The 24,141-nt window shown below is 36.2% G+C and overlaps 1 pseudogene; it reads right to left on the minus strand.

The window, feature by feature from the left end:
• LOC109075880 overlaps positions 1-24,141 on the minus strand; it is a 59,245-nt pseudogene that overhangs the window by 20,157 nt on the left and 14,947 nt on the right.

The raw sequence follows: 24,141 nt of genomic DNA on the forward strand, positions 1-24,141 counted from the left end.
CTCAAAACCGCAATCATGGGGTAAGACTGCCGACCTGACTGCTGTCCAGAAGGCCATCATTGACACCCTCAAGCGAGAGGGTAAGACACAGAAAGAAATTTCTGAACGAATAGGCTGTACCCAGAGTGCTGTATCAAGGAACCTCAGTGGGAAGTCTGTGGGAAGGAAAAAGTGTGGCAAAAAACGCTGCACAACGAGAAGAGGTGACCGGACCCTGAGGAAGATTGTGGAGAAGGACCGATTCCAGACCTTGGGGGACCTGCGGAAGCAGTGGACTGAGTCTGGAGTAGAAACATCCAGAGCCACCGTGCACAGGCGTGTGCTTTTGAACCAGAAACAGCGGCAGAAGCGCCTGACCTGGGCTACAGAGAAGCAGCACTGGACTGTTGCTCAGTGGTCCAAAGTACTTTTTTTCGGATGAAAGCAAATTTTGCATGTCATTCGGAAATCAAGGTGCCAGAGTCTGGAGGAAGACTGGGGAGAAGGAAATGCCAAAATGCCTGAAGTCCAGTGTCAAGTACCCACAGTCAGTGATGGTCTGGGGTGCCATGTCAGCTGCTGGTGTTGGTCCACTGTGTTTTATCAAGGGCAGGGTCAATGCAGCTAGCTATCAGGAGATTTTGGAGCACTTCATGCTTCCATCTGCTGAAAGGCTTTATGGAGATGAAGATTTTCGTTTTTCGGCACGACCTGGGCACCCTGCTCACAATGCCAAAACCACTGGTAAATGGTTTACTGACCATGGTATTACTGTGCTCAATTGGCCTGCCAACTCTCCTGACCTGAACCCCATAGAGAATCTGTGGGATATTGTGAAGAGAAAGTTGAGAGATGCAAGACCCAACACTCTGGATGAGCTTAAGGCCGCTATCGAAGCATCCTGGGCCTCCATAACACCTCAGCAGTGCCACAGGCTGATTGCCTTCATGCCACGCCGCATTGAAGCAGTCATTTCTGCAAAAGGATTCCAGACCAAGTATTGAGTTTATAACTGAACATAATTATTTGAAGGTTGACTTTTTTTGTATTAAAAACACTTTTTCACAATATGCTAATTTTTTGAGAAGGACCTGTAAATCATTATTGTAGGCTACTCTTGCAAGAACATGGTTCTGAACACTAATTTGTTAATGTATTTCCTTGACAATTTATTTCTAAAGCAAAAAAATTGAAAACAGCAGTTCTTTTAATTCACTTGATTAATCAAAACTACTGTAGGCATTACTGCATGTGCTGTTTTTTGGAATAGTCCACCCAAAAAATGAAAAATTCTGAAATCATTTTATTCATCCTGAATGGCATAAACCATAAAGACTTATTGCAGTTGTTTTTTGTCCATACAATGGAAGTCAATGGTAACCAAAACTGTTCTTCAAACATTCATCTTACAGCAAGCAATACATATTTGGAACAATGACAGAATTTTCATTTTTGGGTCAACTATCTCTTTAAAGCCATTTTTTCCTTACATTTCCAAAATAAATAAATGAATAAATGTCAAATGACAGTGACAACCTGGCAAATGTGGTACATCCAGGTTCTATTCATACTCCAGATATTCTCACTATACAGATCTAACTTTTAAACAGCTGCAAAATAAGTTCTCATTATGAGATTTAGAAAAAACGGCTTGTAAGATTTAGCTCATATGTCTTTCTCTATTGGATACATAAGATCTTATGTTCAACCAACCAAAAAGTTTGATTTACAATCTGTATGTTCAAAAAGCCCCACTATCTTACAGTGAATTTCTAATTTTTTCTATGGAAGGAATTGAATAAATGCCTTCCGTTAGTTGTGTTTTTACTGTACATTTACATGTGTGTGTTGGTAGAATCTAGCGTAATATCTCGGCTCAGTTACATGAGGCTTTCAGTTATGTGAGAGTGAGGAGGAAGTGTTGTTTCCACGTCGATAGAACATATCTGATTCTGTGTGTGTGTGTGATTTAGAATGTATGAGCCAGAGCTCATCAATGATTTACAATCAGACATTAAAAACATGTTTGATCCTCCTGGAGAAGAGGCAACGCTTTCCTCAAGCTAAACTCTTCTCTTGAGCCACACCGATCTTTCTCTAAGTGGCCGTGCCCCTCCATCCTTCTCTCTTCTTGCCCTTTTCTTTTCTATTTCCCTCCCTCGCTCCAGCTCCCTGTGTGTCGTCTCTCCCACAGTGGCTACATTTGTTCACATGCTCTGCACTAGTTATCTCCTGTGTCATCCCTGTTGTATGGCTTTCAGATGGCGCTTTCGTTTTTGTAACCTTTCTTATTTTTTTTCTTCTCATCCTCAGTTTCCTGTTCTTGGCTCTTTGAGCCACGTTCTTCTGTTGTTCCATTTTTTTTTTGCCAGTCCCTCATTTTATGTATCATGGTTTGTACAAAAACATTAAGCAGCACATCTGATTTCAACACTGATAAGAAGAAATGTTTCTTGAGGACCAAATCAGCATATTAATCAGCATATTCGATCAAATAAATGTAGCCTTGGTAAGCATAAGTTTTAGCATTCTAGAAACATGCTGTATTTCATATTAAAGTCTCGTAGTAATGGCCCTTTCACATGGCTCACATCAGCTTTGCCCAGTGAGTTGAACTCTAGGAGCTATTACCTCCAGCGGCACATTGCGTGCCAGTCAAGCGCTGTTAATGCATCACTCAGAGTTCAAACAATTTGAAGTGTGTGACCTTTTAAAGTACAGCCAGTGATTACTGGAGAGTTCACATGATGAATGCAATTACAGGACTGACGTATGTGATGTTTGCACATGCTTTTTGAAACTTCTTTATGAGGAGATCTTGAATTCCTCAGTTTCATTTTATTCAGTTATACTAGTTTATTCAGTCATACCTTAATATTTCCAACAACAATCCAATTCATGTAAATGTAAATTCATGTGAATCAATTTTCTGTGAATACTTTTTCTCACTCTGCAGTGTATTAAATCAATTCCCATGCCCCTTTTCTATTTTAAGCTTAAGCTTAAATACATGTTTTCACTGTTTACTGTGTGTGCACTCCTGCTTTCATGGTACATACAGTAACAGCCTCATAAAATTGGCTTTCTGTAACTCTATCTGCAATGCTTTTCATGTGGTGGTCAAAAGGGCACATTATGCTTGCATTGAAGCCTTGATGTGAGTCATATGAAAAGCTGATGTATGAAATGGAAAACCATGCATACTATTTTCTGAATTGAGCACAGTATACAATGTATTGCATTGTATATATATATATATTTATGCAGTATTCTGCAAACATGGAGAATTTGAAAATAAATACTTGAAAAAAAATATTTTCTTGCAGAGAAATTCTTAACTTTCTTTTTAGTTCGATCAAATAAATAGTGAAGTGAATATTATATGCAGCTGAAACTGAGAGAGTAGTATGTTAGTACACTGTAAAAAGATATTTTTCAAAGTTGTAAATAAAAATCCTAGTTGATCAGTAGAACTTTCCTACTATTTCAGAGTAGATATATCATCCCTCCCTCTCTCTCTCTTGATCTTCCCATCACCCCATCCTGAATCTCTTTTTAATTAGCCATGCTCTAGAGTGAAATTCTTCATCCTGGATTCACTTCATAAGTACTGCTGGCATCTGAACTCAGTATGAACATCTTGGTGTGTGTGGATGTGAACAGACAAAGCGAGATATGAGATCATTATTGTAATGCTCTGTATTAATTAGAGATGAGTTGAAAATACTTACCATCATCCCCTGATCCAGAGCCAGCATCTGCAAAGCAGAAAACAGACGGTCAGGAACACAAGCATCATGTCCATTCAAACAGATTTAGTTCTATTTCTTAACCTATTCTAGATGCACCTTACAAACAAGAAGACTATGTATTTGATAATTAGATTGCACACTCATAGACACAAAAGATGTTTGTCTACAGCACTGTGGAAAAATCATTCATTCACACATCTAAAACCCAAAAATGAGTCTTATCAAAATTTCTGTTTTCCATTCAGTAAAAATGCTGACAAGGTCAGTTGCATTTTCTCTTTATTAAAAATGAATTAGAATGGGATTTGAACACTGGCCCTCTTTGCTCACAAAAAACAACAACAACAAAAAAAACCTGTAGTTTAAAACAAAATAAATAAATAAAAAATAATTAAAAGCTGTAGCTTAGTTAAGTTATAATCAAATGAAGAGGCTCAAATTGATGCTAAAAGGATACTCCATCCAAAAATGAAAAATCTCTACACAAATCGAACACGGCAGAAAGGAGGAAGCATAAACTTCATGTAAAACTGTCACTTTATAGGTCAGACGGTCACGTCCTGTAACTGGACAGTTCTTGGCCAGAAGAATCTTCAGATTTTTGCCTAGAATGTGGGCTGTTGCCTATGTCATACAGTTGTGCATGCTTAGATTAGAAATACATATTCATATCTAATACCATTTTCGGTAACACTTTAGAATAAGGTCCCATTAGTTAATGTTAGTTAATGCATTTATTAACATGAGCAAACAATGAACAATACATTTATTATTGTATTTATTAATCTTTGTTAATGTTAATGAAAATAGAATTATTCATTGTTATTTGCTAATTCACGGTGCATTAATGATAACAAGCACAACTTTTGATTTGAATAAAGTAGTTAACTAACAATAACTAATGGAACCTTATTCTAAAATGTTACCCCATTTTCCTATCTTTATGGCTTTTCGCAGCATCTGTGTCTTGCACAGATGCGGAGGAGAGCAACAGAAGCAATATCACAGATGTCATGCAAAATGAAATTCAGCATGGCACGTGCAATTCTCTCTTAGCCCTATTTATACAAGGCATTTATGGAACACTAACGTACACTGGAGGCTTCTAATTCTAGAACATTCCTGGGACTTAAACTCAGCTTTTATGAGCCCAATGGATTAAATCTGTAGAACTGAGGACTAGTGGGTGAAAGAAAAACAACTATAGAGGGAAATGTATACATTAGAGCGGAAAGGGAGGGTGGAAAATAGCTTGGCTGTCACCTCATTTCCCATTTTTAACACTTATAAATCTGCCCTCCGGCTGCATCTGTACCTCTCAAAATATAAATAATGGAGTTCTCATGGATTCATTTGAGATGAAAACAAAAAGTAGCCCCAGATAACCCTACTTTCTCTCTCTCAAGTTCAAGGGCACAGCCGCAATGACTAGACTGTACCATGCTCTCTCGCTCTCAGTCTTTCTCGCCATCCGCTCCTGGGCTCGACGGCAGCTTTGGGAAAATCTGACATTCATCAATTTGTTATGATGGAGAGGAGCAGCTTATAGCTCTGTGCCCTCCCATCAATCACCCCACCAATTATTCCCCGCCCAGAACAAATATAAATCTTCGTTTGAGATGGCCACAGGAAGGCGAGGCCTTAATGTGTTATTCCTTTAATTCCAAACTGTGCTTCTACTGCGTCTCTGCAAAAGTACTTTTCTTAATAACTTTTGTCTTGTTTTTTAGAAAAAGTATCTCAACCCCACTAAGTAAGGGATAATGTACAGTATCACAAAATAATTCATTTTAACAATAGAGATTATTCTACTAATAAAATGTGTTCTAGAGATGGCAAACAAATAAAATGAGTCGTATAAAATAGATTTTGAAAAGGTGGCCACCATTTAATTTAATTAATGGAATCACACCATAAAGAGCATAGGAAAATCAACATGCATGAAAGGAGCCACTACAGCCAATGTTTTTTTGTCTGTGATTATTCATGTAGATAATGTGGTTTCGTAGATATAAACTACCAAATTCAAAAGTTTGGGGTCTGTATTATATGTCACTTCCCACGTTATTAAGTATATCTGTTCAGCTGCCCATTAACACAAATACCTAATCAGCCAATCACATGGCAGCATTTAGACATGTAAAGATAATCTGCTGAAGTTCAAACTGAGCATCAGAATGGGGAAGAAAGGTGATTTAAGTGACTTTGACTATGTTCACACTGCAGGAAGATGTGACCCAAATCAAATTTGTTATTTATTTATTTATTTTTTTTGCTCATACAGGTATATGTGACTCAGTTTTATGTGACTCGTTTTTATTTCATGACAGTGTTAAGAGCACAAAACACATGGAATCTGATCTTTTCAATTCTGAGTTGGTCCACTTTCATATGTGGTCCTAAATCCGATTCAGGTCAGATGTTTTGCAAGTTTGAACACTCAAAATGGAATTCACATGGCTTTTATATCACTAGAGCTACATTCGTAATTATTCCGCACTGGCAGGAGATTTTACATACTGTTTTTTCATCTGTTCTTTGATCACTCTGTGAATATGACAAACAGCTGAGTAAGGAGTCAGTGAAGAGACAGTGTTGTTTTGTTTTTACGGTGCATTAAAATGACAGCTCCATACAAACTAAGCTTAAGGAGTCATACGTATGGTAAATAATTAAAAACTTTGCACTCTTTTTCCTTATCTTCGACCTCCTTATCATCTGCTTGTGAATTCGCTGGCTTTCGTGGCACATCAGCTTATAAATTAACATGTTGATGCTTACGTAAGTGCAGAGCCGGCACCAAGGGACTATCAGTCAGACTATCCCACCCCTCACTCAAGATTAGTGTGAAAATAGATTTTATTTATTAAATATAATGGTTTATTTAAAAAATACAGTTTCCAAATGCATATGGCTTTCTAGCATTAATATGATGCTACTATAGCAATAATTTAGGACAGTCCGTTTCACAAAGTCACATTTTAATTGTTACATCTGACACATCTGACACACAAACCCGCACAAGTGGTTCAACTAATAATGCATCACTACCGAGTAAGCTAAAGGTATGATGAAATAATTTTTATGTTTAAAAGAGGGCTAGATGATCGTAGTTAGTTGTTTATTTCGCTGTATTCTTATTGTTTGTTGCTGTTCAAGCTGTTCTAACTTAAAATGTTGAATCTGTTAAATGGGTCGCAATGAATGTGTTATGTCAGTGAATCGGTCGCAATAAGCTTGCTTCATTGTAAAGCAGACACAATTAAGTATTTCTGGTGGTTGTGGTGGTATCACTTGTCTGTATCTGTGGTAAAACTGCTGCATAAGACGTATTATTTCCTGGATGTCAGATTTTCGAGTTTGTTGGCTATGCAAATATTATTTTTTTCAATACTCCATCTGTATTTGCTAAGTACCTTTTAGTAGGCTCATTTAATCAGAATGCATTTTTCATTCCACTGCGGTACTATTTTTTCATTGTATTTCAAATTAAATGTGCTACAGACGTCTTTGAATTTGTTTGAATGCTGCGCTCTCGTCTTAGGTCTTTATAGCAGCTTCTCGCGCATAATACATAAAAAAAAAACACTTCCACCAACCTGTCTCGGAACCAGAATACTATCTGTGTGCACCCAGTATTCTAATAGTTGTAGTAGTAGCGGGCAGGTTTGTTTATGGTCCGACAAATACGTGAATGGGCCACGTTTTTTTTTACTTTGTGCTACGTCATCACCCCCTTTCGTTACCTCAGCCGCCCCCTCATCAGTGATCAGTGTTGTGCCCATTTTCGACTCCCTGCCAGATGATCACCCCCCTCATTGAAATACCTGATTGCCTAATCCTAACCCCTCCCCCACACCTAAACCTACCAATAATAGGGGGGTAATAATCTGGTGGGGGTCAGAATTCAGCACAACACTGGCTTTGCTTCAGTGGCCTCCAAGTTTCCTTCCATATGACAGTGCACTTCATGCCATCTTGTTATCATTCTTTTGTGCAAGCGGATCAGTTCAGGACTATCATCTGTTCACACTGGAATCTGATATTGGCCACATTTAAAAATGACAATGTGAACAGCCATTTTAAAAAATCTGATCTGAGAAAAAAAAGAGCACTAATGTTTGCAGTGTGAACATAGCCTTTATATGTTATATGGTTGGTGTCAGAGTGGCTAGTCTGCGTATTTCAGAAACTCACTGATCTACTGGGATTTTCACACACAACCATCTCTAAGGTTACAGAGAATGGTCCCAAAGGAGGAAGTATCCAGTGAGAGATAGTTTTATGGGCACAAATGCCTAGTTGATGCCAGGATTCAGAGGAGAATGGCCAGACTGGTTCAAAGTGATGGAAGAGCATCAAATTAAGTACTGTTTACTATTTGAGAAGGATGAGAAAAAGAAAATACCTAATGGTATTTAATGTTCAGTTATGTTGGGATTTGTTGGGACTGGTTGACCATTGTGGTGAAGGGTGCAGTTAAGAAAAAAAAAAAAAGAGCCAACAATTTGTTAGCTAGCTAGTACAATGTTGTAATTCAGTGATGTGACATAAAACATATGAACCTGAATAAATCAATCCTGTCAGGGAAGCATATAAAATCACTTTGAGACTATTTTGCCTAATTGGGTCACATAAAAATAACTTCAATGCATGATGTTACAGTTACGTGAACAAATTATGTTTGTGTCGATTCACGAGGAACCAATACACATGATTAAATCATGTAAATTAATTTCAAAAACAAGACAAAATACAAGAACAGATTAAGCAAGCTATTTTGCAGTGTCCTCTTCCTCAACCTTTCTCACTTTCTCATGTTCTCTTTCCCAAACTTCATGCTGGGTCACAGGTAACACAAATAGTCTGAGCTATGCAGATGAGGCTGAGGTCGTTCATATTCATGAGGCTGTGGTTTTAATGAGGGACTCAATTACAGGTTCACATTACTCTGAACCTGTGACACTTCTGCTGTCTGAAATAGAAGAGAGAGACAGAGGCTGCATGTATTCAGCATCTCATTTCTTCATCTTCAATCTGTGTTTTCATTCTCCAGATCATTCCTTGTTCCCTTTGCTGATCAGCCCAATCCCCGCTGCAGTCATGATCTTCCATAATTAGCCAAATTATTAGTCTGGGTCTGTCCTTCTGGTATTACATCAGACTGTCTCTCTCTCTCTCTGCCCGTCTCTCTCTCTCTCTCTCAAACTGCTCTGTGGGGAGCGTCTAGATGTTCTGATGGATTATCCTAATGATGACTTTTCCGATTCCATCTTCCTGCAGCGTTGCCCCTTCCCCAGCACACACACATATACACAGAGGGTCTGATTTATAACTACATCCCCCTATCTTTCTCTTCTTTACAAGCAATGGGTGATCAATTTGAGAGCAGTGTGACCTGTGTTTATTCTGTCTCCAAACACACACTCAGATTTGTGTATCCCCATATAGCACACACAATGATTTGTGGTCTGTGAGGAAATGTAGCCCACTTTACTTGACACTGATTACTGCCTTTGCCTCTGAACAACCCCACATCTCTGCATCACACACAGACAAACACAGATGCGGCTGTTTTTCTGCCATGGTGGGGACTCTACTTTTCACATTGCACTGTTTTTGCTAGATATGCTTGTAAAACTATTAACGAACATAAAAGTTACCTTCCCTGAAATTTAGTTTGTTGTAAACAAACTTTCATCCTCCATTTAAAATGGGAATTGTGCCCTGTTCAAAATCACTTCAGTTAATTTGTGAAAATAGCCATTTTTAATTGTAGCATTTCAAATGTGTCCAACATTCTGCATTATTTTTCCCCATTATAAATATTTAATGTTCTTTAAAATTGCGAGACACAAAACAATGTGTCTCAAGACTCTATAGCATGGCAGGAAAGTAAACAAACTTACTTTATATTCTCAATTGTTACACAAATTGTAGTGTTGACCCATTTAACAACAAGTATTGCAAAAAAAAAAAAAAAGATCAGAAAGATATTTTTCTACAGTTTAAATAAGAGAAATATACAGCAATGTTTAAAAGTATGGGGTTGGTAAGAATTTTTGCAAATTTTTATAAATGCTTATCTGTTTATTTATTTTTTATATAATAATTTTTATTATTTTTTATTGCCAAATGTTTACCTATTTCAATATATTTTATATAAACATTTTTTTTTTTTTTTCAGGATTTTTTTTAATATTTTTTTTTATGAATAGAAAGTTTAAAAATACTGCATTTAATTGAAACTTTTTTTTATATGTATAAATGTCTTTTCTGCCATCAGTTTAATGCATTCTTGCTGAATAAATGTAATAATTCCTTTTAGAAGTCCTACTGACCTATAATCTACTTAAATGGTCTTAAACTACCATTTAAATGATGCTTATCTTTGTGGACACACACACACACAAACACACCCTAAGCTAATTTATTTTTATATTAAAAGGTATATATTTTCTATAACCGACAACGTCTTCCTCATTTAATAAAATATGTCAAAAGTGGGCTAATCTAGAGACAGAGGACAAAAAGAGGACACAGAAACTGGACCAAAATACTGTGTGTGTGTGTGTGTGTCCTCACAGGAAGTCACCTCTAATGAGTAGAAGTGTGTCTTTGTGCATGTGTGTGAGAAAAACAGAAAGAGGTGGAACAAAGACATTTGCCATTATAGCAGTACACAAGCCTGATCTCAATTCCACTGAGCTTTTCTGAATAGTCTTCCTAAAGCGGTGTCTCTACACCTTGATCAGATAATGAAGAAAAGGTGAAAGAAAGAGACCGAAATGAGAGCGAAAAACAATGGATGAAGGAGGGAAAACAAACAAGAATAGTTTCTGGTATTAAATGTTATTTAAAGATTCAATTTCAGCGAACATTAGAGTATCAGTATCTTCACCGGTGACTGCTGTCAGCGCTGTGCTCTGTTTCTCTTTCTCTCTAATATTGTACCAGCAGGTGAGATAGGCTGGGATTGGCTTCCATCACACTGTCACAACGTCAATCAAACTTGCATCTAAACTGTCTCCCTAAGCAAAACAAACTGTAACCGGCATAAAATGTCTTTGAAAAAGTAAAACATTTTTAAAATCTACGTTTCATGTTTTTCATTAATAAACTGAACTTTCACTTAAATGGCACCTTTTATGCAAAATCCACTTTGTTCTGTACATTAACAATTTGTAATGTACAATATAAGAATCTTAGCATTAATCTATGAGACAAAGTTGATACTTTAATTAATTATAATTAACATAGCAATCTCTAAAGACTAGGTTTCACTGTTTTTTTTTTTTTTGTAAGATTATTATATATCCCAGTTTCAGAAGTGTCATTATCTCCATTAACATTCTGAACCAACTGTGTCGTTTTGTATTTCACCCGACACCAGGTGCATTCGTCACTCTCAGAGTCATTAGCCGTTAGTGAATGATTGTTACTTTAGCTGGTAATCACTGTTATTTTCTCCACGGTGTGGCTACAAGTCAGCACATTTAGACTGAACCCCGCTGGATGTTTCACTGTGGAATGTTGCACCTCTGAGCATCGAGAGCATGTGGACATATCACTGCTCCCTGCTAATGGGAGTCTGCAGTTTAATTTATCTTTGAATTTTTTTTGTCGCTTATTGGCAAAGTTCTAATGTCTATGTGTGAACATGAAGTGATTCTGATTCTAAACTTTTCTTTCTTTCTTTTTCTTTCTTTCTTTCTTTCTTTCTTTGACATACACATACACTTTTAACATTTCAAATTAGCTATGTAGTACAAAAATATATATTTTATGATTTAACTTATTCATAGATTAATGAATTTTGTTAAAATGTAGTTTTTCAATGGTTTAATATTAAAAAATTGTACCTTATTGTAGTGTTATAAATATCATTACATAAATAACCAAAAGTTTAAGCAGTTAGATTCATGCTTTTAAACAAGAAAAAAAAAACAATGTTGTAAAGCAATGTGGTAAAATAAAGTTGTTTAAATATTGTATAGATAATATCTATACTGAAATACAAGACAAACTATTCTTTTTTGTGCAATATTGACCCAGTATTAAGCAGAGATTTTAGATTGAACTTTGATTAATAAATGCTACTATATTATTGTTCACTGTTAGTTCATGAAAGTGTTAATGATTTTTATAACTTCAGTTTAACAGGTGCCATTGAGACGTTCAGCAGCACAAACACACACACACACACAGGAAGGACAGTCACCTCTACGACACAGGGACGTACCGACAGGACAGGCGCCCTCTGACACCAGCAGCACCTCTGTTTGCAATTTACAGGCATCTTTGCGCAGGAGACAATGGTTCTCATAGCTCTCGCCGTTAGATCCACACACTGGAGTATAGTCACTGCTGCACTGTAAAGAGAGAAAGAGGCACAGGTGTCACAGATGCATGTTTCTGTAGTAAATGTTTAATGGTCGGATCAGATGAGGACAAACTTTAATTACATCTGCATTCTGAAACACAAGACACCTGTTTGGGTGTAGCTGCGTGCAGGTAGTGAAGAGTGAAAGAATAGCTGCTATTACACCCAACTGTGACCCTACATCACACATACACACAGAAGACCACTGGTGTCATTATGGCCAGCTGTGGTGTGGTGTCTGGAGGAAAAAGGTCACCCAGAGGCAAGAACGCAGAAGGTGAACTGGTTTCACTCATATATCAACCACACAGAAGCAGATAGAGGTTATTTACATCAGCCATTAAACAAGAGGTCATCCATCTATCTGAATACACACACGCACACACAACTGACACACAGCAAACACACTGTAAAATCAGTGGAAACACACACACACACACACACCAAACACAGAACTGCTGACTAATGGCCTGAGGGAAAAAGAGAGCGAAAGTGAGAAGGACAAAACCGAGACATAGGAGGGAGGGTGACTCTTTGAAAGTTAGAAGTCTCTAGTGTGATTTATAAATCACAGCCAGCCAGCCATAAAAATCGGAGAAGGTGATTTAATGAATCAGAACACAATGAATCTGTCTGAAATGTCCACTGATATGTATTTGGCAGTGATGCAGGTTGGACTTTTGTTGAGGCAAAGGAAATCTTATCTTTGTTAATTCATGAATATAAATTTCTCTTCAGTTTCATGTTTACACCTAAGTGCATATGTAAAAGCATTTATCTTAAACTATCAGCATTTGTTTTGCTTTGTTTTATTTTGTGCTAAACCCTAAAATCACAACTATGGAGCATATTCAATTTCCATCTTGACTGGACACTAGTGGCAGTAAAAAACAACTTTTATTTCTTTTCACACAAATTATGATTACGGGGCAGATTATTGATTAATAAAGACTTATTTTTTATGCATTTTCATACTATGTTATGACCTCAAAACACTTTTACCATAGTGTGTTATTTGTAAACTAATACATTTTGAGGTTTTCATCATATAACCCTTCTCCATATGTATGGTATTTCTGAGAAAGTAAACCTGCTCTGTAGTCCACCTGGTACAGCAGTGCACTTGCAAGTACGAGTCCTGTGAAACATGAGTAGCGACAAAAGAGCTCAATGATTTGTAGAAGCAAACTAAAATGGCATGAATGCTTCAGCAAATGTTTTTTTATCTCACGTTTGCTTTTGTTAATACTCTCAGTTAAGCTAATGTAGGGTGGTACATTATTTTTAAACGCAACAGAGCATTAACTCTTAAAGGGATACTCCACCCCAAAATGAAAATTTTGTCATTAATCACTTACCCCCATGTCGTTCCAAACCTGTAAAACCTATGTTCGTCTTCGGAACACAATTTAAGATATTTTGGATGAAAACCTGGAGGCTTGAGACTGTCCCATAGACTGCCAAGTAAATAACAGTGTCAAGGTCCATAAAAGGTATGAAAGGCGCGGATGAAACAGAAGAGCATACACAGCATACGGTGATATGGAGAGACAAAGAGGAGACCATTGACAAAGGAATTGTTGAATAAAGTCATTATTTTTGTTTTCTTCACTTACAAAAAGTGTTTCCCTTCACTTCATATAACCCAGATTGCACGTCTGATGGCAGATGGAGTGTTCTGATGACGACTTTCATACCTTTTATGGACCTTGACCCTTTTTATTTACTTGGCAGTCTATGGGACAGTCTCAAGCCTCCAGGTTTTCATCCAAAATATCTAAATTGTGTTCCGAAGACGAACAGAGCTTTTATGGGTTTGGAACGACATGGGGGTAAGTGATTAATGACAAAATTTTCTTTTTTGGGTGGAGTATCCCTTTAAGCAACATTTCATACAAAACTGCCTTGATACATTCAATTAGATTCATGTTTATGTGTTTTGGATAAAACTGAACAATTTTTGTGGCACTCATTGCACAATTCACTTTAAGAGGTTCGTCAAATATTCAAGAATCAATGTAATTGGATTTCGCAGAATTTTTTTTTCCAGTGAGCCTGAGTTGACAAAGTTCCATCAAGCTTTGTAATTTATTTATTTATTTATTGGTATTGATTCATCAAAAACTACTATAATACAGTAAAAAGCATATTTTGTGTAGCTTTTATTTACAACTACTAACTTCAGCTGAACTGTTATTATTATTAATATTCACTTTCATTTAGGAACTTAATTATTGTAGTCAAATCCTTTAGTAAATGAAGTGCTAACAAAAACAGCACACTCAAAGATGATTTCATATTATTTCAAGTTCATTTTCTTTTCATAATGTGATGATGTCAGAATGGGCAACTCTCTTTGTAAATCGAATAAAGTCAGTCAAACACATTCAGGGTGGTTTGTGTTTGAGGGTGTGTTTGGCCTTTTTATTTTATTTATGAAACTGCCTGAATTATTGCTGGTGAATGACATGATTTGCAATGCAAAGATCCATATACCTAAATCTCAGTTGTGTAATTTGATACAGATGCGTGAGGCAAAAGAAGTAAAAACAGTACAAATTAACAAAATAAATGAGAAAGAGGAAAGATTTGCAGTTGGAGGCAAATATTACATGATATCAACAGGTGTGTGTATGTGTGTGTGGGTATGTAGCAACTGGTTTAATCACTGCACTTAAAGTGAACACACATGCACACACACACACACACACACACAAACAGGCAAGTCAGTCAGGCAAATATATGGATTTTCTAAAAGAAAACACATCATCGCTTTGAAGCTGAGACTCAAACCTTTATTATCTATATTAGCGGAAAAAGAGAGAGAGTAAGAGAAAGCTTCAACATGTGATGAGCAATTGACAAAATGGAGAAATTAATAAAACACTGAGTAGAAAGTTGTAAAGAATTGAAAGGCTGTAATAAGAAAATGGATATTATAGCCAGTGAAGGATGAATAGAGAGGAAGGAAAGATGATATAACTGCTGTTTCCTCATACATCTTCAACCAGCAGCCGCTTTTTGACGAGGATATTAAAACATGTCATTAAGAGAAATTCTTTCTTCCTGTTCTTCCATTTACTGTAACTGCTCTCATCTATCTCTCATATCGTTTTTCCTGCTCTGCAGAACTGCATCCCTCACTGTGTCCTCACACCCAGAGCGCAGCCACAACCAGGCTTTTTTTTTTTTTTACCAGCCAGTCTCACTGTTGTATGTATCATATACATTACTGTATAAAGATCCCAAACTGTAGTAATTACTACAGGAACAGCAGAGCTGCGCAAAGCAGTAGTACTTTACAATAAGCATTCATTTTGTAATATTAGTTAACATGAACCAGCGATGAACATTTAGAATACGTCATATTTATTAAAATCAAATGTCAAATTGTCTGCTACCATTATCTAATGTACTCTGAACCAACATGAACAAACAATGAACAACTGTAAGTTTATTTACCTTCTTATTAGTCATATTAGTTAATGCATTAATAATGTTAACAGAAGAATTAGCTTAGTTAAATGAGAGAAAATCTAGTTACACTATAAACATTTTAGTAAATTTTTCTTTTTATGTAATAAATATGAAATAACAGAAATTGAGAGTTTTGGAGAGTAATTTGGACTAAAACATTTTATTTGAATGCAAAATCAACTCCAGAAGTACTACTGATGTTTTGCCAGTTGCTGTGTGTGTGTGTGTGTGTGTATGAGGATAGAAAGTGAATTGTAATCACATCATAATTTAGTTAAAAAAAAATTCTGGAAATTCAATCTCTAAATATTCTATATGTGTATTTAAATGTATTATGTAGTGTCTTGAAAGATTTAAAAATGAAAGGGACTTTATCTCATTAGTTTTTTTTAATCAAATGAGATCCAACTCAGTTTCAATTTTATGAATGCAAATCAGATGATAAAATTATTAATAACTAATGAATGATAAGCTTGCCATCAGTGCAGGGGTTAAAGCAAAAAAAAAAAATAAAAATGAAAAATCCTGAGCCTGAACTTTTTTTCCAGGGGTGGGGCAGGGGGCAGTGGGGTCCTTTCTTTAACATTTGAAAGGATACAATGGCAAAGTTATTGCTTTCCTTATTAAAACTGATTTTATTTTTCATGAATATATGTTTGACCTGAAGAATGAAAGCTATATCACACTTGAGAGATGAGACAAAATACAGACACTTGGTTCACTAGAACAAGACAATATTTGAATACTATTTTTAAGAAATTTTCAATGACAAAATATTTGTCTTTTAATTACAAAACTAAAACAATGCAGTTGTATTTAGAAATATTTTAACTAATCGAGGGCTGTATCTAATGTTTATTTTGGTAATGGAGTAATCTGATATTTTTTTAGTAACACAAAGAGTCCTAAGTGAAAACCAGGCTTTAGTATGACTATTTATATATAAACTAACGATGAGGCATTAATAGTTGGTAAAAAAAAAAAAAAAAAGTAATGACATTGAACAACATTGAATTATTGAACAACACTGTTAAAATACTTAATGTAATATGCCTATACATAATATGAACATAACCAACTTTTAAGTTAGTTATGTTATGTTATGTTAGTTAGTTCACCCAAAATATAGGCTGCGTTTTACTCACCCCGAGGCATCTTAGGTGTAAATGACTTTCTTCTTTCAGATGAATCCAGTCAGAGTTATATTAAAATGGTCTTTGATCTTTCAAGCTCTATCATTGCAGTCAGCGGGTGTTGCATTCCTACAGTCCAAAACATGTAAAAATAAAAAGCGCCCTTCCATAAAAAAAGTGTCTAACACAGCTCCGGGGGGTAAACAAAGGCCTCCTGTAGCGAATCAATGTGTTTTGTATGAAAAATATCCATATTCAAAACGTAATTGACTCTAGCTTGCACTCACTGTTGTAAACGGAAGCAGTTCCAGGGGAATTATGTATGAGGTCAGCTTTGCGCATGTGAAGCAACGCACGTGGAAACGCAGCGGAGAGATCAAAACAAAACAACGGTCACTAATTAGAAGTACAAAACGTGGATTTGTAAAGAGTAATTTCGGAGGATTTCGATAAAAGCCCAGGGGAGACTGATTTTCCTTTGCTAAAGTAAGGAAACTTTGCTTTTTTTGATCCTGTAAACAAACGTCGGTTTTCACGAAACTCACTGGCGCATGTGCAACGCTGACCTCATATGTCATCAGCCCGGAATTGCTTCTGTGTACAACTGTTGGTGCAAGCTAGATTAACCCTCTGGGACTGACTAACGCAAATATGCGTTTTGAGGCATCTTCTCCTGATAACACCAAAAAGAACTTAAATTACACTTTCAGTTTTGATCGTACAGATAAGAGCAATACATCAATCAAATCTGTAAAGGGTCAACTTTTATTGTATACACATATAATAACAAAACTTTGTGCATTTATAAAATAAAGAAAACAAACAGGGTGTGCTGTCTGCTTTTAAACTAAGCAAGTGCTACCGAAAACAAATATTCTGTGATAACGTAATCCATTTTAAACCAACGCGATGTCCAGTCTTTCACGTCTCCCTTCATTTTATCTAATGTGACCATGCCCACGCGCCGAGCACGCTATTGGCATAATAATCATCCACGTGAAGCTCACGGTGGGTAAACGCCCCATAACAACAAACAAAGCAGCGAGTTTTTTACATTATACTTTGCACTTCGCGCTGAGAGGAATGAGACCGAATTCACTGCAGAAAAGACTTGCTGTGACAAATAAGAAAGAATTCACCGCAAAAAGCTTTGGATTACCTTTGGATTATTGATGCAGCGGCTTGATCAAGCTGAGATCCTAAACATGAGTAAGTCTTTTTTTTATTATCCTACTTGTATAGTTTTCACATAACCTGTACACATTTTACTAGTTAGACTTTTCTCAAACTATAATTCCTGACTAAATGTATAATCAAGTGAAACATTATAAAGTTTCATTCACATCATCTAAATGTCTCACCATGCCAGGATGTGTTAGACTTTTCTATAACTTTAATTGATGTATGATTTTTTAATAAATATTGTTGCTAGTCTAATGTCAGTAAGAATGGTTAGACAAAACTTTACTGAGATAGACTATTCTCTGTTCACGAATATAGCCAAATATGTTTAGAACTATATATTGTATAGGCCTACATACAAAGCATGCTTGTGTTTATGAATATAACTAAGCTTCTGTTCATAAATATCTACTCTGGTGTAAGTATTTTGAAAGTGTTATACCCGGGATCCTCTGAGGTGTAAAAGTATCAAGTAAGCTGTAAATATCACTGATACTATGTGTGCTATGTGGTAATTGTGTTCTTTTTTTTTCTATAAATTAGTACTAGTATCAGTGACCATAACAATAATGTTAATAATGTAGTTTAAAAAAAAAATATTTTGTTCTCAAGAGTCTTTCTTGTAACTTCTCTCTCAGTCACACACCTGGCTGAAAGGCTCATTATGCAGCTCATTATGCAGGCCTTCTCAGGTGTGTATCACAGCATTTTGAATGATAGTTGACGCCTTCTCGCATATACCTTTCCTACACAAAAAAGTGTCTTAAAAAATTTGAATCAATATATTGTTTTCTGTGAGCGAGTAATCAAGATGATTTTCACATCATTTTGAAGCAAAAAGAGTGTGCATTATCACAACATTATAACATAAATAATTTATAAACCTTTGCCAACACACATCAACTTGTTTCTAAATATGGCATTTATTGTACATTACGATTTTCAAAATAAAAGTTTCTCCATGTGGCCAAATATTAACATTAAATGGATTTAACTGTTGTTTATTCACACTGTAAAGTGAAATGTCACCAGGCCGCTGGCGTCCTCTGCAGCTATTTGTTATAATACATAATGTACTTAAAGGGTTGAGCACCGTTCACACTACAAGCGACATGCAACAGAAAAGCGACACAATACCATTCATTTCAATGGAGAGCTGGTGATTTCCACCGACACAAGCGACAGCAGCCGTTAGCGACCGGATGGGGTGTGTCCAGTGACGCAACAAAGTTCAGAATCTTTTAACTTTGTGCAAATGAAGAGCGGCTTTCAGGAGCGAAAGCCAATAGGAAAGAAGACGGTAGAGCTCATGTGATCGTTCTCCTCTCAGCGCCGTAGATAAACATACGCAATGGAAGAAAGTAGGCTCTGTTTCTCATACATTTTTGTTTGTATGTATGGAATTAATTTAGATTTAGATTATATTTAGTCTTTTGCCTCCAAAATGTTTGTAATTTGCGGCAAAAAACATGATTCGCTGTCAAGGCAACCAGTATTGAGAATGCCCACTAGCAACCTCACCGACATGCAGCGACAAAAGTTGCTGCTAGTGTGAACGGGGCTTTAGTTCACCCAAAAATTAAAATTAGGCTGCTTTTTACTCACCCCCTAGGCATCCTAGGTGTATATGAATTTCTTCTTTCAGATGAATCTAGTCAGAGTTATATTAAAAATTATGGTCTTTGATCTTTCAAGCTCTATCATTGCAGTCAGCGGGTGTTGCATTCCATCAGTCCAAAAGAAGTGAAATAAAAAGTGCCCTTCCATTACAAAAAAAGTGTCTCACATGAAAAAAGGCCTCCTGAAGTGAATTGATGCATTTTTGTAAGAAAAATATCCATATTCAAAATGTAATAATCACTTTAAAAACAAAAGACTAAAAATTAATCAACTGTTATATTTTTTTACTGGATCATCAATTCTAGACATTCTAGAATTCTATATGGTGTGTCTGTAATTTAAATTTGTTGAAAAAACAAAAAGATGATTTTTTTTAAGAACTCTAAGTTGCATGTACAAAATACAACAGCATTGTACAGTTTCGTATTGTATAGTTTTATGTTTTTGTTGGGTTATTTTTTTATTTATTTTTTTTAATAGTTACTATGCTGCAGTTTCTCAACCAGTTGGAAATAATTATTTTTATTTATTTATTTTCTTGGTGCTTTTTTGTTCCTTTTAGAGCTTGGCAGCCCGGCCAGCAGCTCAGACATTCTTCTAAGATATTCCTTTTGTGCCCCACAGATTTTAGTGTATCACAGTGTTCTGTCAAAAAAAAAGTGTCTAAACATACAGGATGTTCATTCATCTGTGTCATCGTAGGGCGTCTGTTGAGAACTTAAATAACGTTAAATCAAGTGCAGTTTCTTTGATTACCTAAAGGGGTCACTGTATCTCCTAAATAAAACAACGCAAAACGTCCTGTACCATGAAAATGGTACTGTATGAAAACCAGTTCTGATATACTGTACGTCTCATACATTAGAGATGCATACAAGAAGATCTCCACATGCCTCCAGAGAAATTGCTGCACACAAACTGTCACACACACACATAGGTTTTCATGATTTATGGGGACATTTCATATTCATAATGGTTTTTATACTGTACAAACTGTATTTTCTATCCCCTAAACCTACCACTCACACAAAACTTTCTGCAAAAACTATCATTCTGTATGATTTATAAGCTGTTTTTTTTTTTCTCATGGGTACCAAAAATGTCCCCACAAGATCAAAATTTACTGGTATGGCTATCCCTGTGGGGACACATTTGAGCTATATGTGAGACAATACAGTGAAGATGTGTTGGGGGGAAAAATATGAGAATGCTTGAATTAATCAGAGCTTCTAGACACAACTAAAAAGGGGTGATGAAAAAGGAAAGAAAGCCAGAAAGGAAGGAAAGGGGCTGGGCAGAAGTCGGTTAGCATGTTGCTGTGTGTGTGTGGAGGTTATGTTACTGTGTTAGTGGCTCCTAATGGAAGCTATCGCTAGCATTATTGAGCTAAAGCACTCAGTCCTTCATATCGCTTCATTAGGACACTGCCAAGGTGATGGCCTCCGTCTGTTGTGTTGTGTGTGTGTAAGAGTACGCTTGAAGTACAGAGAGAGGAGAGGGGAAGAGAATATCAAACACTAAAACTTCCAGCCATTCATGTTTGAAAATGTGTGTTTGTGTTGTTTGTACTGTGGCAGTCAGGCCCCAAGTGACCATATATACAAGCAGGTGACGGAAGGGTCAGTGTGTCTCAGCATCACTGATGCTCACACTTATACACACTAGCACACACACACACACACACACACACACACAATACATACTCCTTTTCTTTCGCTGATCTAAAAATATTTCTTTGTAATATAAATTGCATTTCTTTGTAATAGTAAAATGCTAATTTAATACATTCTTCATAATTTCATGACCATTTTCCTCATTCCCTTTATATTATTTATACTCTTTAAATTGTTTATTTTAAATTTATATGCTATTTATACTGTTATACTACTTAAAGTACTATTTTATTTTATTTTATTTTATGCTTTCCATGTAAACTTTTTACATTTTTATTCCTATTTTCCTCTTTCTTTTTGAATTGTTGATTTTTTATTTATTTATTAATGCAATTAAAGACTTTAATGTAAATGCCTTTTTCACTTGTGAAATGAGTAACAGTGCTTTTTAACAGCCTTTGTTTTTCCATATTCATTTTATATTTATAATTTTATTTTCATTTTCATACCATTTTTCATATTTTCTGTGACCCTTGATTTATTTATTTTTTTGCTTTTTAAGATTTTAATGTAAATGCCCTTTTTGCATTTGAAATGCCTAACTGTGCTTTGCTGAATATTATAGTAAATACAAATTTGCCCCAGCATCCTTCAACAACCTCCTTACATTTTAATATTTAATTCTTATTGTTAGTTCTTCTAATATTTAGAAATATTACTCTCTATTGTGTTAACCTTTCTTTAATTTTAATGTTTAATTTTTTTTGTTAGTTATGCTTTTTTTATGTGTTAATGTGGCCGGTCACATGCTAATTCATGTGTTCATCTAAATCAGGGTTCCTAATTTCTGGTCCTGGAGAGTACTGATTGTGCTCCAACACACCTGGCTTTTTTAACAAACCCAAAGACCTTGATTATTTTATACATTTATCAATAATTAGAGTTGGAACTAACTTTGCAGGAAAAGTGGCTCTTCAGGAACAGAAATTAGGAACCAAGAACCATGGATGATGAAGGAAATGTTAAATGAGATATTTTTGCATCTTATTTTCAAAGTTTTCTACTACATTTTCATTTCAAAATAACCCATTTCAGAAAAGAAAAACACTTGTTCTTCAACAACAATGCATTTAACAGGAATTTGGACATCATTCAATGTTCTGTTGAACCAGTTCATTTCCATTCCTGCCATTACTGATTTGAGCTTTTGTGCATGAATTATATTCTTGTACTGGTTCCTGTCTCAGATCCATTATTCTATGACAGTTACATGCACAGATGTGTAATTTAAAGTGTGTCAGTGTATGTTTTCCAGTGTGTTTCATTTCTAAATTGAAACATGACAGACTCAAAGCCATGCCAGACCAGATATTATATAGTGCTTTGGCACTTGCACATAGCCATTTGATCACACACTGCAAGACAGATGGCTGGAGTGCAAGGATAAATTAAAGAGAGAAAAAGCATTTTGCTTGACTTTTATGCAGGTGGAAATACACTTACAGCCACTATACACAGGACATAGGTAGGTATTTGAAATTCACATATACACTACCGTTCAAAAGTTGGTGACTTTTTTTTGAAAGAAATCCATATTTTTATTCAGCAAGGATGCATTCAATAAACAAAACATTACTTTAAAGACATTTTTGTATTTCAAATTAATGCTGTATGGTTACTTGTAATCAGAATCAGAATTAGCTTTATTCGCCAGGTGTGCGCAAACACAAGGAAATTGTTGTGTGTGTGTTTTTTTTAAGGTAATGCTACTATGGTTTCCACAAAATTAAGCAGTACACTTTTTTAGCATTTATAATAATAAGAAATGGTTCTTAAGCACCAAATCAGCATAACAGAATGATTTCTGAAGGATTATGTGATATGAAAATTGAAAACGGAAATGAAAACTGTGCAGAGTGATTGCTTATTAATTGTTGATCTAAACCTACATGTGTCAGATAGATTTTTAAGCATCTCACGCCAAGAGTGTTCTATTCATAAGGTGCCATGTCACAACAAACAACAGTTCAATAATTTGTTTTAAACTCTCCCTATCACCCTCCAATGTCTCGCTCCCAAACACATACTAGATAAATGTGCAAGTGTTTTTTATGCTTTGCCCATTCAGGTCACTGAAACAAACAGATTGCAATTCCATTTGGTGTTTCTAGCGATCCAGAAAGAGACTGACCGCCTTCCATTTCGGTCCTTCGCTCTCTCTCTCTGAGTACGAGGGTTGAATCAATAGCGTGTCAGTAAGTGAACTTGTGCGAATCACATCCATTCATCTCTTTCTTACACACACTTCTCCCAATCCATTCTCTGTTTGGGAGTCTGGAGGCAGGGCAGGGCAGCAGCGTCCAACCGCAGGAGTAGGGCATCCCCATACATGCCCGGGTACCGTCTCTCGCTGCGCATGATACTTAACCAATAACCCTCCCCACCACAGCTAGAGGCACTCACATGGCCCCAGACTAGCGTTAGTGCCGCTCAATTGTATTAAGGGCAGAAATGAAAGCAGCGTGACCCTTCTTAAGTGCACAAGGCATCTTTGTGCCGAGCGAGGCTGGGCGATCGAGCAGATGCATCAAAGGAAATTCCCCCCCGCATGCTGCGCGAGTAGACAGATAATGCTATTTACCTGAGTGATGCAGCTTGGCCTGCAACAAGACACAGATGCATGATGTCTGAGCGAAGCAGAGCACTCTGACCGAGCGAGTGAATGTGTGTGTGTTTTCTGTGAGAAGGCATGTGGAGGTGTATTTTAATTTGTGACAGTTTGTTTACTCCGTGTGTGGTAATGCCTTTAACAAGGTCACACATCCAACATGTGGTGCTAATAAAGCTTACGAATGTGTGTGGAGCACTGATTCCTACCTTAAAATCACAGATGCACGTCACTGTGTCCCCGATTCGCAGACACTCGCCGTCAAACTTGCACGTGTTGGTGTCACATAGAAAAAGATCAGTGTCCTGCTCCTCAAACCCTGTCATGAAACAAA

The sequence above is a fragment of the Cyprinus carpio genome, chromosome B6 (assembly GCF_018340385.1).
Source record: "Cyprinus carpio isolate SPL01 chromosome B6, ASM1834038v1, whole genome shotgun sequence".
NCBI classification, from domain to species: domain Eukaryota; kingdom Metazoa; phylum Chordata; class Actinopteri; order Cypriniformes; family Cyprinidae; genus Cyprinus; species Cyprinus carpio.